The 15,331-nt window shown below is 35.8% G+C and overlaps 1 protein-coding gene across 2 annotated transcripts in view; it reads left to right on the top strand.

The window, feature by feature from the left end:
• Window positions 1–15,331, top strand: part of fz3 (frizzled 3) — a 144,385-nt gene that overhangs the window by 73,577 nt on the left and 55,477 nt on the right. The gene's annotated exons all lie outside the window — the stretch shown is intronic.

The raw sequence follows: 15,331 nt of genomic DNA, 5'->3' as shown, positions 1-15,331 counted from the left end.
CAACCCATGTGCGAGATGCGGTAACCAATCCGAGTGGAGCCTTGGGTCACGGCAGAAAGAGAGGGAGCTTCGGTGGGGCCACTCTGACTTATTCGGTTTAAGGGCTCACTGAAGTCTGCAGCGTCTGTTCACCAGTAGGTGCGGCTGCAAGCGGGTGTCTGCTTGGAGCAAGCGGCTCGCTATATACTAACTATATACTAACTGCATACCCAGCGCAATGACTATACCCCATTGCACTCCAAAAAATATATATATATATAAAAAACAAATATGTACTTATAAGTTATATATTCATTAACAAATAATTAAATATATTAAACAATTTTACATTCAAATTTGAAATAGGGGTTTCTTTGCAGTGTAAATATTTAAAATTAATTTAAACTGTAAATACGTTTTTCGATTATATTGGTCTCAGAGCCCTTGGGAAGGCTAAAAACTATATTTTTAACATCTACATGAACTTCTCTTTCTTTTCATCAGAATCGGTAGAAGTTAAGAAAGTACCTCAAAGGTGTTCACACGGGTTTTGTCAGGACTGGGCCTAACATCAATATTTTTGCATCACACGTTTGGGTACCAAGTTTTCAAAAGATGTTGCAAATGTGACTATAAATAAGATTCTTTAGGATAGCTCTCAATCCCTGATCCCCTTATCGGAAGAAAAATCCTTCTAAAAACCTTTCCACAGAATAACAATCATTCAATGCGGTTTTGAAATCTGGGAGAAAATTCTTCCCAATTGAATGATTCTTGCCATTTTCTGATTTGTAGATGTAGGTGTATCTACAGGGGGAGGTGCCACATCCCCCTTTCCAATACATACCACTTTGCGCCATAAGTACGTTAGCAAAAGCGGTTTCGTAGATAAGCGATATTTGAAACGCCCCCTTTTCCAAAACCTACTACTTTTCGCCATAAGTACGGTATTGTTAACATACGTAGCTGTTTCAAAATTCAGGATGCTAGCAAAAGCGGTTCCAGAGATAAGCGATTGAGAATGCCAGTTTGTATGGGAGGTGCCATGCCCTCTGTTCCATTATCCACCACTTTTCACCATAAGTACGGAATTGATAACATATGTAGCTGTGTCAAATTGCAGAACGTTAGCAAAAGCGGTTCCAGAGATAAGCGATATGAGAATATCAGTTTGTATTGGAAGTACCACTCCGCCTTTTCCAATCCCTATCATTTTTCGCCGTAAGTAGGTCATTTACAATTTATGCATCCATGCCAATTTTCAGTTCCCAGCGTGATTGGCTTTAGAGATAAATCAGTTTTCAGATTTTAGTCTGTATGTCAGATGCCCGCCCCCTCTATAATGGGATTAACATTTCTGGATTAGAGGAAGTTATATCCGTCATCCCTTGTCAAATTTGGTTTGGAGACAAACCGGTTTCGGCGTTGTGCCATCTTCAGTGTCATTTTTCGTTCTGCATAATAAAATGACACTGAAGATGGCACAACGCCGAAACCGGTTTGTCTCCAAACCAAATTTGACAAGGGATGACGGAAATTCGTTCCATAATACATCATACACCCACCCTGTCGGAAACAACAACAACCAAAAAAGAAGTTATATCCGTTCAAGATTACGATGCCCTCAAAAAATATATAGATACCTTTAATATACCGTTTTTGCTACAAACCCTCCTCAAAGGACAAGGCAACTTAGGCACTACATTCAGCTTCTATAGTTCATTGTGGTACTTATCGAAACTTTTACACTTTAATAGTATTAAATAGTATTTTTATTGAGTCCCCGCGCCAATGCTTTCTAAAATATTTTGTATTTTTCGGGGTATAGTTTCCAAAACGATTGATCTCTCTTATGATAATCCTATGTACTTATTAATATGTATTAGGGCCAGAGCATATACATATATGTATGTACATAAATGTATTACCATCATTTGACTGCCAACCAAGTCTGCAACACTCCTCAGAAATTTTGGGACATGTGGTTTTAAATTGAAATCTGAGGCACTTATGACATCTGATAAATGTACTTAACGTAGACTAAATAAGGTTGCGTTGCATTGCCTACAACCTCTGTTCGTTTGTAAGCCATGCCGAGCCCGGACGCCTTTTGCCGTTGACAAATCTACAGAATAGCTTTAGAAGATCCATTAACCTACTTGGGAGTAGTTTGAGATGCCGGAAACTTATTACTTAAATAAGTTCTGCAATGGGATATTTGAGAAGAACTAAAAGTTTGATCTCAACAGTTGTTTGAGTATGTGGCAAACCTTTAGGGACTAGAGCCGCCAGTGAGTAACGTGGAAACGATACAAATAGCCATAAGTCGCTGCATGAGATAACTGAAAACCTCTATCGAATAAATCCCGCTGCCATAGGTTTCCTATTCGCTCCTCTCGCTGATTCTAGTGGAAACCGGGTATTTAAAGGATGGCAGAAACTAAGACCTCTGCAGGTACGGGCCGCATTCAATCTAATTGCATTACGGTTGCTTGCAGCTCACAATAAATGGAAACAGGTCTAGAGGACGAAGATAAAAAAGAGATCTTTAGAGAGACGTAGGGGATTTGTTTTCTTTTCCCACTGTCACTGTTTGATCAAGTAAAATGTGTATTCAAAAATTAACATACATAACGAAAATTGTGATCCTGGGATTTCGGGATATTTTTTAAGCAATCCCAAAATTCACATTAAGACGTAACTTTTATGAATATGAGTAAAAATTTAATAACTGAATGCATTCAGCATACCATGTGATGGATCAAAAAGCCTTTTTCCTAATTAAACGAAAGCACAAATATGTATGTGGGATGTGGGCTATGTATAAAAGCAGTCAACGGCGACTTGCAAAAAATAACGAAACTACCGAAAATGGCGAGAATAAAAACGCGACCAATCCTCTTCAACGAAAAGCTTTACAATACTTCATTAGCCTTGATGTTAGTTACTTATTAGTGACTTATATTTAATAAGAACAAATGAGAGAAAGTGAGAGTGATTATGAGTGGAATTATGATTGCTTTACAAGGTAGGTATATATAGGGTGTCCCAGAAGTAACCTGCCAAACTTTAGGGGAAGGTAGGTGGGGGGTGGTCTCTCTGATAAAAAAAAAATTTCAGGTAAAAGTGTTGCCGTTTTTGAAATATTTACATTTTTTTTTAATTAAAAAAGTCGTGCCTTTTCATGTATTTTCCTTAACTGCATCTACAAACCAGGTTATACTTAGTAAATTTTTTATGTAAAATACTTCCAGATAGTTGCTTCTCCATACTCAAATGCAATGTAGTTAAAATATATTAAGGAACCATCATAAAATTAGTACTATTTTGGGATTTTTAACTTTTTGATATTTTTTTACCCAACTTTGACTATCTCTGGTGAAAAAAGATGTACTGAGTTATAACTTTACATTACATTAAAAAATTGCTCATTTAATAAGGATTTCATTTCATACTGTTTCGAATAGAAAAAAAAGTTTTAGCCGCTTTTGTGGGCAAAGGACTGAGACATGCTAGAATGTATTTAATAGATTTAAATTTAAGTTGCTCTTGTTACCGACCAATGACATGCTAAATAGTACAAAGGTACATTATTACCTGCTCCTGACATTATTTTATGTTACTTACCGGAATTCGGACTAGAGTCTATAACAAGGGCTATATCTATCAATATTTTTTGTGAAGGATGGGTTCACGTGAAATAAAATATACATGAGTTGTTTGAAGAAAAATTTATTCATTTATTGATAAAATATGCTCAAATTGGCGACCTTCTACTCTAATACAAGCTCGGCACCTTTTAAGAAAAGACGCTTTTAGAGATCTTAAACTCAATTGGGCTATCTCAGCAGCAGCTCCATTTATTTGTTCCCGCAAATGCTCTTCGTTTTGAATTGTTTTTGAATAAATTTTGTCCTTAAGACAGCCCCAGTAGAAAAAATCTAATGGATTCAGGTCTGGCGATCGAGCGGGCCACGTGATTGGCCCGTATCGTCCAATCCATCGGCGAGGATAAGTTTCGTCTAAATGAGCTCTTACTTCACGCCCGTAGTGAGCATTGCATCCGTCATTTTGCTGCCATAGTCTTCGCCGCAGCTTTAAGGGTACATCTTCTAAAAGAGTTGGAAGCCGTTCCTGAAGGAACTCTAAATAACTGTGAGAGTTGAGCGTTGGCGGCAGTTCGACAGGTCCCAATATCTGACAATTAAAAATACCACACCATAAATTTATTTTGTACCGGTACTGCGAACGATCTTCTCTCATTTCGTGAGGATTGTCTATCTGCCAACTGTGAAGGTTATGTAAATTAATATAACCATCACGTTTGCATGATGATTCATCGCTCCAAATTATTTTATTAAAAAAGTTGGGGTCTGATTCATGCATTCGCAACATTTCACGCCAAAATCTAACCTTCGACAGGTAATCTCTTTCTTGTAGAGCCTGAACACGCTGAATGTGGTAGGGATGAAATCGATGATCTTTTAAAGCTTTGTGAACTGTAGTATTTGGTATTCCCGTCCGTCTTTCCATCATTCTCACTGAAGTCGATGGACCTTAAAAAAGTGAAAAAGGATAGTTAAGAAGCAAGCAAACAAGAAAGGTGTAAAAATCACTTACCTTCATATATTTCTCTATGGGTCCGGGCGAATACTTCACGACCCGGATGCCGACGATTCACAGTGCCTCCCTTCCATACAAAATGTGGGCAAAAATAGAATTGTGGACGGATTTGAATGAAAATTTGTTTCTTAATGAACTTGAGAGCGCTGAATCCAAAAATGCAATTGGTTTTTTGATAACTTTCATACTTCCTCTGTAAATGGAGTTTGAAGTTGAAAATTTGGGTCCTTGTGGCTTTTACATAGGTATGTTCATATAGTTCGCTCTATTTAAAAAAAACGAGGTGTCAAATGACAGGGCTTGGCCTCTAGATGTGCGACAAAGTTTTATTTTTTTGAAACGGGTTTCCACCTGTTACAAATTTTATTAAAACTATTTAATAAGTTGAATGAATTAGATATTACAATATGGGTATCAATTGAAATGGTTTTGAAAATGCTTTACTTCTAAACGATACGTAGAAATGTTGCCACATGTTTAAAAAATCAAATTCAGTTTAATTAAGGGAATAAGGTAACTGAAATATGTATATCAATATAGATAGCAGACACAAGAAAGAGTTGGACATATTTACCAAGAAATAAGTGAAGAGTAAAAACATTCGTTGGTTAATTTAAGAGTCCAATAATTTAAAAGGAATGTAATCAGAACAAATCACTGATTGACAATGTATGTATTTGTAATAAAATAACAAATACGATGTCGTAAACCTTTGGTTTGACAGAATTATTATTTTAGTTTAACTAAATTTGACTTTACACACAGGTGGCAACCCTCTTCAAAATATTTGTAAGCTGTAACCTTCTTAAACCTCTGACTCCCATAGGGTGATACCTATACATTTCAATTACCTAATTCCCGTAGGTCAAATAGAATTAGATTTTTTAAACAGGTGGCAACCCTGCTGTATTCAGTTAAGAAATAAACCCTTTTTACACCCATTTCGATTGGTACCAATATTTTAATAATTCATTAAAATTATTAATTAATTTGAATAAAATTATTTAACAGGTGGCAACTCTAAACAAACTAAACCTTTATTTTAATCCGACACCTCGTTTTTATTTCAAAAAGTGCAAAAAATGAGCAGCTTTTTATTTTTAATTTTGGAAGCTAAAAAACCGTACTATTAAATAAATTAATAAAAAAAAACGTATTTTTACATATATTTTTTATTCATGCCATTAAAAGTGCCCATTTTGGAAATTTTTATAAAAAAAAATGTTTTTTCTGGAATACCGTAGGGACACCCTGTGTTTAACTTTTTTCCAAAATTTTTATTCTTATAGTTATCTACAATATGTATAGAGATAAAAAACTTCAAACCAACATTTTATTTCAAGCAATGTATTTTTGATATTTATTTCCGTGAAGAGCTAAATCATGGCTAGGCTCTGATCAAAATTCTTAGTATAAAATTTGTTGAGTTTATTGGCTTCTGGGCGGCATATCATTTATTTTATAGGGAAATTTCTGTTTTATTCCTTTTATTGGATAAATTACCTTTACAAAATTATCAAACACGTTCACATTGCAGACAACGAATTTTTCGATTTATGCCCACTTAGGCGGCACTGTGCGATTGGGGTATCGCTCTGCATAGAGTCTTTGAGTAGCTCTGGCATTACAGCAAGCTTCACCGTAAATTAGGTGAATATCCGCATATTCATGCGACGTATACTGCGTGTTCTCTGTCATAGTATTAATAACACAATGTAAGAAGGGTCCAATTTCACAAAATCCACTTTCACTAATTAATTAAGTAACACAAAATAATGTCAGGAGCAGGTAATAATGTACCTTTGTACTATTTAGCATGTCGTTGGTCGGTAACAAGAGCAGCTTAAATTTAAATCTATTAAATACATTCTAGCGTGTCTCAGTCCTTTGCCCACAAAAGGGGCTATAACTTTTTTTTTTCTATTCGAAATAGTAAGAGTGGCACCTTTCTGAAATCTTTATTAAATGAGCAATTTTTAATGTAATGTAAAGTTATAGCTCAGTAGATTTTTTTTCACCAGAGATAGTCAAAGTTGGGGAAGAAAATATCAAAAAGTTAAAAATCCCAAAATAGTCCTAATTTTATGATGGTTCCTTAATATATTTTAACTACATTGCATTTGAGTATGGAGAAGCAACTATCTGGAAGAATTTTACATTAAAAATTTACTAAGTATGTTTGTAGATGCAGTTAAAGAAAATACATGAAAAGGCACGATTTTTTTTTATTCAAAAAAATGTAAATACTCCNTTAAAGAAAATACATGAAAAGGCACGATTTTTTTTTATTTAAAAAAATTTAAATACTCTAAAAACGGTAACACTTTTACCTGAAAAATTTTTGTTTATCAGAGAGCTCATCCCCCCACCTACCTTTCCCTAAAGTTTGGCAGGTTACTTCTGGGACACCCTGTATATGTATATGTGTGTATGTAACTAAAATAGAATGCATGTTTGCAGTGAGAACCAGATGAGCCTACTTAAACTATGCTTTTATCCGGCGTTTGAGTGGATCACATTAGGGTGCCCCAACACCATGAAATAAAACTATTTAAAATTTACGATACGATTTAAAAGTAATACACTTTTCAAATTGTATTTAAAAAACCATGTGATTGAGGAACGCATACATCACAAATAACAATGTAAATACCAGGTACTTTTGAAAGTAATGATTAATAAAAAAACATTGAACAAAAGTATGCAAAACTAATTCTCTAAACATGTTTATTCTACTCCATAAAGAAATGGCGATTTTTTGCCATTTATTCGCAATTTACTCCACATTTTGATGGCGAACGAGTCAAACGGACCTCAGAGTCGGATGCAGCGGATCGAAATACATGTCGGTAGGCCGGTTCTGGTTAGAAAAACACGCCCCTTTTATGTGCCGGTGTTGTTAGTATTGCACTTAAAATGAGTTCGTAAGAGAGGCAAAGTATTTAAAGCGGAGTCTTCTAATCTTGACCTGAATTTGTTACATACAAAACCTTCTGATGAAAAACAGCTTTTGGCTTCAACACTTTTAGGCTGAACTATCAAAAGGTAGTCATAAGCCATTTGAAGATAATGACCCCAATCTCCTCCATTACAAAATATTTGAACTTCTTGAACTTACCAGCACGTCGGATAAATTAAAAGTGTTTCGAAGTTTGGGTAGAGTGATTTAAAAAACTATGTAACTTTTCCTTAAAACTTTCTGTTTCAATTACATAGGCGACGCTATGAGTATATTGATTTAAATCTTCTACAAAAAAGGCTCAGGCTGAAATTTTAAAAGTACAGTTTAAAGCTTTTTGTTAATTGTAGTCAAAACAACAAAGATCATACTTAAAATTCATAAACAAGTTCTTACTATTAATTCGATATTTCAAATTTTTCGGGATCCCGGGGTTAACTAGCATTTTCCGGACCTCAAAAACACTGGGACCTCGGGATCCCGGGATTAGTATCCCTAGTACGCACATATATTAATGAACGCTATCCTACAGCGTTGTCACTGGCAGTTATAACTCTGCAATAGTGAACGACTTGGTTTACCTAGGGTCAGGCATAAACACCACCAAAAACGACAGGAGATCAAGCGAAGAATAACTCTTGCGTACAGGTGTTACCTTGGGTTCGGTAGGAAATTGAAAAGCAGAACCCTTTCACTACCAACAAAAATTACGATCTGCAAACCTCTTCCATGTCCATCCTTTTATATGGAGTAGAAACATGGAAGATGCCGAACAAAGATGAGAAAGCTTTGAGGGCTTGCGAGAGAACTATTATACGAAAGAACTATAGCCCCGTTCGCATGGTAAACGGGTACCTGCACATGCTCATAGTTAAGCGCATAAAAATACAACGATTCCGCTGGCTTGGGCATGTTGTACGCATGGATGACGAGGCTCTAGTGAAAAGATCCACCTACTCGGCACCCTAGCGCAAATCCGCAAAGCAGAGAGGCAATTGGTGAAGTTTTCCAACCGCAGCTCAAACCCACGAATGGTTGTAGAGCCAAATAAGAAGAAGAAGACCTTCAACGCAGTACTATTTGTAAGCCACTTTAGTAAAAAAAACTGGCTATCACATATAACAAAGACGTGCCGAATTTTATCGTATTCCCTTTTGCAAGAGTAATTGCTCTCGAATGCCTTGCAACTCCTATAAATTAATATGAAAATATTTTATGCACAACTTGCATGGTAAAAAAGAATGCTGAAAGCAAACTTTCAAGAAATGCAAAACAAAGAAACAAACAATAAAAGTACCAACAGGAATGATAGGCATTTTCTTCTGCTCAACCACATCCACATCCATTTCAAGCTGGTTAGGTAGCAAGCACAGCTGCCACAGCTTTAGCATTTTGTTGTAGCAATCATTGGACAAAAACACAACAATGAAGCTGATGGCATGCCACTGACAATAAGGTTGACGAGGACGATGACGCTGGTGGTGGCAATAACATTTATTCAAAAAAACCTGTACAGTAAGCCGTATCACGACATATGAAAAGACAAAGTTTAGCCTGTCTCAGTTTTATTTAAACACTTATGCTGAGAGAAAATTTTGGGTGAAAACATTTTTTTATGCACCCGCTAAAAACCGCTAAATCGCGTTTTTGCTATAACTTTCTTATTTTATATCCGATTTTAAAATCTCTATGTCTCTGAAAAGGTCTCGCTGAGGTCTATAATTGGCCATAAAGCCATAAGGCCATAAAGATTTTAAAAATCGGACATCAAATAAGAAAGTTATAGCAAAAAACGCAATTTAGCGGTTTTTAGGGTTGCCTAAAAAAAATTGTATACCAAAAATTTCGCCTTAATGTAAAGTGTCACAGTCGTATTCATGCGATTTAAAGATTTCGTTTTACAAATTTGCGGCCCAGAGCTTAATTTTACTCTAACTGGCCTATTCTGCTTGTTACCGAACATTTTGACACCGGAAAATTTTGTTACCAAAAAATAGCACCACTTTTAACTGCAATTCTAGTACCTTGGTAACAATTTAATCTATTCTCCAATTCAGNCCGAACATTTTGACACCGGAAAATTTTGTTACCAAAAAATAGCACCACTTCTTTTAACTGCAATTCTAGTACCTTGGTAACAATTTAATCTATTCTCCAATTCATCTATGAAGGTTTGTATAAATACTGGTGTTGCGTAGTTTACGGGGAAATATTTTGTTACCTGCTTATGAGATGGTAATCAAATTTACCAGTGCGCAGAATGCGAAAAGGATTTAAAAAATACCAGGAGCTTTATTTTCCATTAACAAAATTTTTGTTACTAACGCAGAATAGGCCTGTAAGAGGCATATAAGAGTGGTCAACGGTTGTTAAAATAGCAGATGCGAATACATATATACGCTTCTGGAAAAGCAAAGCGCTCACCTCAGCTGCAATTCAAAAGTTATAAAAACTTTTCAGGTATTTGCCCAAAGTCTATTCATAAAAAAATTTTCAACACAACTCATAAATGTACATAACTGAGCATTGAGTACAGTATTTGTATTGTTACTTTTTCAAGCTTTTTCCGGATATTTCTCTGTCTCGTCTGGTCTGCTCTTGAAACTTTATCACATGTACAATCTTATTGCATCTACTCCGATTTAAAAGTCTATTAGATAATTTTTGAACATTTCCAAAGATGTTGAACTTCCAGGCCAAATGGATTTTTTAATCAGCGGGATATGAAATAGTGAAGTATCTGAAGAAAGTTGTTAACGCTCTTCCTGAGAATCCTATCAAATTACTAACAATAATATACAATGTCATTCTCAATATAAACCACTACCCCACACAATGGAAATGTCCTGTTGTAGTCATGGTTCTAAATAAATCTGAAAAGTGTGTCAAGCCTTACCATCCTATTAGTTTGCTGTTAACATTTTCGAAAATATTCGAACGATCATTTTTGCGAAGAATGTTGCCAGTAATTGAGGATCATAACATCACACTTGAATATCAGTGTGGGTTAAGAGTAAGGCACATAGGGTTGCAAATGTAATTAAAGATGCACTAGAAGGAAAAAAATATTGACAGAGTTTGGCACCCGGGAAAAATTCAGGAGTACCGTTAATTTTTTCATGATCCAATGAACGGATCGAAACCAGATTAGAATTTCGGAAATCGGTTGACGGGGTCCAAAGTTATGCGGTAACATACATCCAAAAAAAAAATAAATAAATAAAAAAATATTCCGACGAATTGATAACCTCCTCCTTTTTTGAAGTCGGTTAAAAAAGCTCTTGCCAGCACATTTCTATCTATGTCGTTTATGAGTGACAACATTTTCATGTAAGGCATCAGGATGCCTCATCAGAAATTTATAGTATTAACGCTGGTGTGCCTCAGGGTAGCGTCTTAAAGCGCAGTTACCCACGGACGTAAAAACGGAGAACGTGTCAGCTATCTTATGGGATCTGCGTGTTAACAAAAACTCACCACCGCATGACCGTGACGTAGACGTTGCTTCTCTCCTTTTCTATCAACAGCAAACTTTTATGTCTTTGTACGTACTTCTACGCTACGCTACGTACACGTTCGTGGGTAACCGTGCTCCTAGGTCCCGTATTGTATTCTAAATTTACATCTGACATGCGCACAACAAAAGTAGTGAAAGTAGCGACTTTTTCTGTTGAAACAGCGTTATCGCTTCTAGCGAGTCTCCTCTAGCAAGGCTTTCTCTTTACAACAAAACATGGCTTAATAAATGAAGAATTAATGTTAACCCTGAAAAGTCTACCCATGTTACTTTATATTGAGAAGAGAGGAATGCTCTGCTGTATTTTTAAATAATAATCAGATTACCACGAGTGACAAGGTCAAATATTTTGGTGTGCATCTTGATCGACGCATTACTTCGAAAAACTACGCTGAGGCTAAGCATCAGCAGTTAAAACTCAAAACAANCCAAAAACGCTGTTTTTAGGGGTTTCAACCCCTTTTTTCTCGAAAACGTGACGTGATGGGAAGTTTTGGACCCCAGATTCGTGTTCAGCACGAAAAATCCGTTCGGAAACACCAGGTCCCGTCTTATTCGCAAAACCCTTGTAGACCAGTGTAATCAGATTACCACGAGTGACAAGGTCAAATATTTTGGTGTGCATCTTGATCGACGCATTACTTCGAAAAACTACGCTGGGGCTAAGCATCAGCAGTTAAAACTCAAAACAAAACGTATGTACTGGCTGTTTGTTCGCAACTCTGAACTTAGTCTACGGCCCACAGCTTTGGGGTACGGCTAGCAAGTTCAATGTGGAGACCCTACAACGTTACCAATCAAAAACATTGTGAGCTCGTGTTAATGTCCGTTGGTTTGTTACCAAGAGAGCTATTTACAAGGACCTAGATATTCCATTTGTTAAGAGTGAATTCCCAAACTTTAGTAATAGATATCTTGCACGCCCGTGTAATCAAATAAATCCAACTGCTGTTTGTTCATTATACACAACCTCTGAAACTATATGGCTAAAGCGCACTCATATCTTAGACTTACCATTCCTCTTATATTATGATACCTAATATTCGGTTCCGCTGTGGTGTAGTGGTTAGCAATGTACGCTACCATTCCTCGGGGCCTGAGTTTAAGCCCGGTTCTACCCAACATAAAAAAATAAAAAATAAACAAAAAAGTTTTTTCTAATGGCGGTCGCCCCTCGGCAGGCAATGGCAAACCTCCGAGTGTATTCTGCTATGAAAAGCAGCTTCTCATAAAAATACAACCGCCGTTCGGAGCCGATGTTAAACTGTAGGTCCCTCCCCTCCTCCCATTTGTGTGACAACATCAAGGTACACGCCACAAATCGGAGGAGAAGCTCGGCCAAACACTAACATATGTGTAAGCGCCAATCTATTATTATTATTATTATTATTAATATTGGGTACCATAAGTTTAAGTAAATTAAGTGAACCTTACGTTATTAAGTTAAGATATTAAGATAAGTTCTACAATGAAGTTAAACACCTTTGAAGTGCTTGTGAACTTTACCAATTTAAGAACTTGATGCATGGGTGACACATTTTTTAATTCTCTATGTAGCTTTGCACGAGTGTAAATCCGTACCTTATAAGATCTTATTTACTGAATGTCTTTATGTTAGATAAATTGTAAATAAAAAGTATTAAAAAACAAGTAAGAGCAGCGCTGTCTTCGGCTATGCCGGAGGCTTCATACCTTTCATGAACATCTGAAAATTTTACTTTAACAGATTACTGCACTTGAAAAAATGTATATATTCACAGCATACATAGATAGAGGGGATACATATATAAAAAATTATATCTAACAATCAGAGGAATGGAAGATATACCTTATATAGAACTAGGGATGTGCCGGATACAGATTTTGCCGGATAACCGGATTCCGGATATCCTGTAAAAAATAACAGCCGGATTCGGATATCCGATCGGATATCCGGTAGACTGCTGCCCTTAATAAATTTCACAATATTGTTTTTTTGCCGGCTCGAGTTCACCTCGACCTCCGCACCGTTTCTGATGCTACAGAATTTACCACTTCAAAAACACAATTACGCACACATCTGTGCGATGCTATCGCAGTGAAAAATGGCATCTTATAAACAAACAAAAAACAATCTTCATCAAATTCTTTGCTTTTGAACAATCAAGATGTTTTGTTTTCTTACGTTAATTTTTGTTTAAATTATACAGAACCCGCCTATTAACCTTTTTCGTTTCCGAACGCGTAGGTCCGCAATTTCGGCACGACGAAATGAAGAGCTGTGAATGTTCCAATAAATAGTTGCGGCATTGTTGTAATTTTTTCGGAACAGAATCGCACATGTGTGTTGATGCCTTATATGGACCTTACATGGTCACATTGTTTGATCAAACTATCTTCTGTGTAATTAGATGGTTTAACTTACACGCTTCAAAAAACCCATCAAATTTCAGTTTTTCGTTTTGGATGAAGTTGAAGAGAAGCTTAAGAAAGCTTTGTATTCATTTGTTAATACTAATACTAAGTCGTATACTTTTTCCTTGTTCAATTATGTGTTTTTATTTAAATTATTGTGCACAGATATGTCTGTGTAATTATGNCCGATAATGCGGAAACTTTGATTACTAATTAGATACTATTAAATTGGATTACAAAAATACAAAATCTGGGTTAAATTTCTAAATTGAATCTTCTATAATCGTTATCCGGAATCCGGCCGGATATTAGCCAGTATCCGGCCGGATAACCGGATAACCAAAAAACGGCAGAATAGGCCGGATTCCGGATATCTACCGGATACCCGGCACATCCCTATATAGAACCAATCTAAGTGATTTTCACTGCTGTGTGATTGGTATGTAAACCGGTAACACAATTTAATGGGTTTAGTTCCTACATAAAGGAGATATATCGCAAAAAATGGTGTCTGAACAATCAGTGGTGTAAGAGATACAGCTATGCTGTATAGATTTTGAAGATTTTCTCAGTAGACTTTGTATTGTTATTTATAAAATAGCTTACGAAATTTATCGATTTTATATGTCCAAAAAAAAGAGTTTTACAGTAAAACCCCATATCTGAACAATCAGTTGTATGGAGGCAATAAATAGGTTATAGTGACCCGATCTTTGTTAATTTTACTATAAACTTTCTGTTGATAATGAGTGAAAATAGCGAGAAATTTCATGTTTCTAGCTGCATTTATGGAGAGGTTATAACAAAGAATCTCATATCCGAACAATCAGTTGTATGGAGGCTATCGGTTATAGCGACCCGATCTTCGCAATTTACACTATAAGTATTGTTTTGATAATTTCATGTTCCTACACTGAGAAAAAAAACGTGTTGTAAGAATAAAAATTTTTATTTGATTACCGTTTAAAAATGTTCGTATTTAAATCAACTGAAAAGTGTTAACAAAATGGATTTTTCCATTATACATAAGGTCCATTCAATATCAAAAAATTGTTACGAATTGTTACTAATACTTGCAAGTTTTTACTGGAAATGCATTCAATAACCCAAAATATTTGCAAGAGGGAGCGAATTCGAGAGCGTAACAACCCGAGGGAGCTGCAACTTTTGCAAGTAAAAATTTTACTAGCAGGAATTTGCAGGAGTCAAAAAGTAAGGTTATGTTTTAAATTCAAATATAAACAAACTGTTTAAGAGGATGACTGGATGAAACATAATTAGTGAAATGAAAATATGGACGAAAAATTTAAACCTATTGTATATTTTTTTTATTTTTATGGCATTTTTCACTACGCGGATGGCGTTTTGCACGTCTCGGATGCTTTTTCATATGTAATTAAGAAAGTATATGTATACAAAGCATGCACAGCGGTGACAACTTATACACATAAACACACATACATGGTATGACATAATGTACTAATCGCGCGCTGTGATTTTGATTCAAAATCAACATTTGAAAACACATTTACATGTATGGCTGTAGCTGAGTGTGAAAAGACGCTTGATACAATTGGTTGCGACCAAGAGAGTCCGGGTTCAATTACCATCAGACGGAACATAAAATTAAATTTTTGTTTCTTCTTAATTACGAAAAAGCATCTGTGCACTTCACAACCACATATTTTATAACGTACATTTAAAACGAGTTGGGTTGGTGCTAATCAGTTTTATGGGAGATATATGTTATAGTGACCCGTTATTATTGTTGTAAGTATTCTGTTAATAATGAGTGAAAACGGTGCGAATTTTCATGTTCCTAACTGCATAAATGGAGAAGTTATGGCAAAATATCTAAT

This window comes from Rhagoletis zephyria, unplaced genomic scaffold, assembly GCF_001687245.7.
Source record: "Rhagoletis zephyria isolate East Lansing unplaced genomic scaffold, Rhagoletis_zephyria_1.1 Rzeph_scaffold_00441, whole genome shotgun sequence".
Classification (NCBI taxonomy): Eukaryota; Metazoa; Arthropoda; class Insecta; order Diptera; family Tephritidae; genus Rhagoletis; species Rhagoletis zephyria.
The sequence above is the reverse complement of the archived record's forward strand: the minus strand, read 5'-3'. Positions and strand labels throughout refer to the sequence as shown.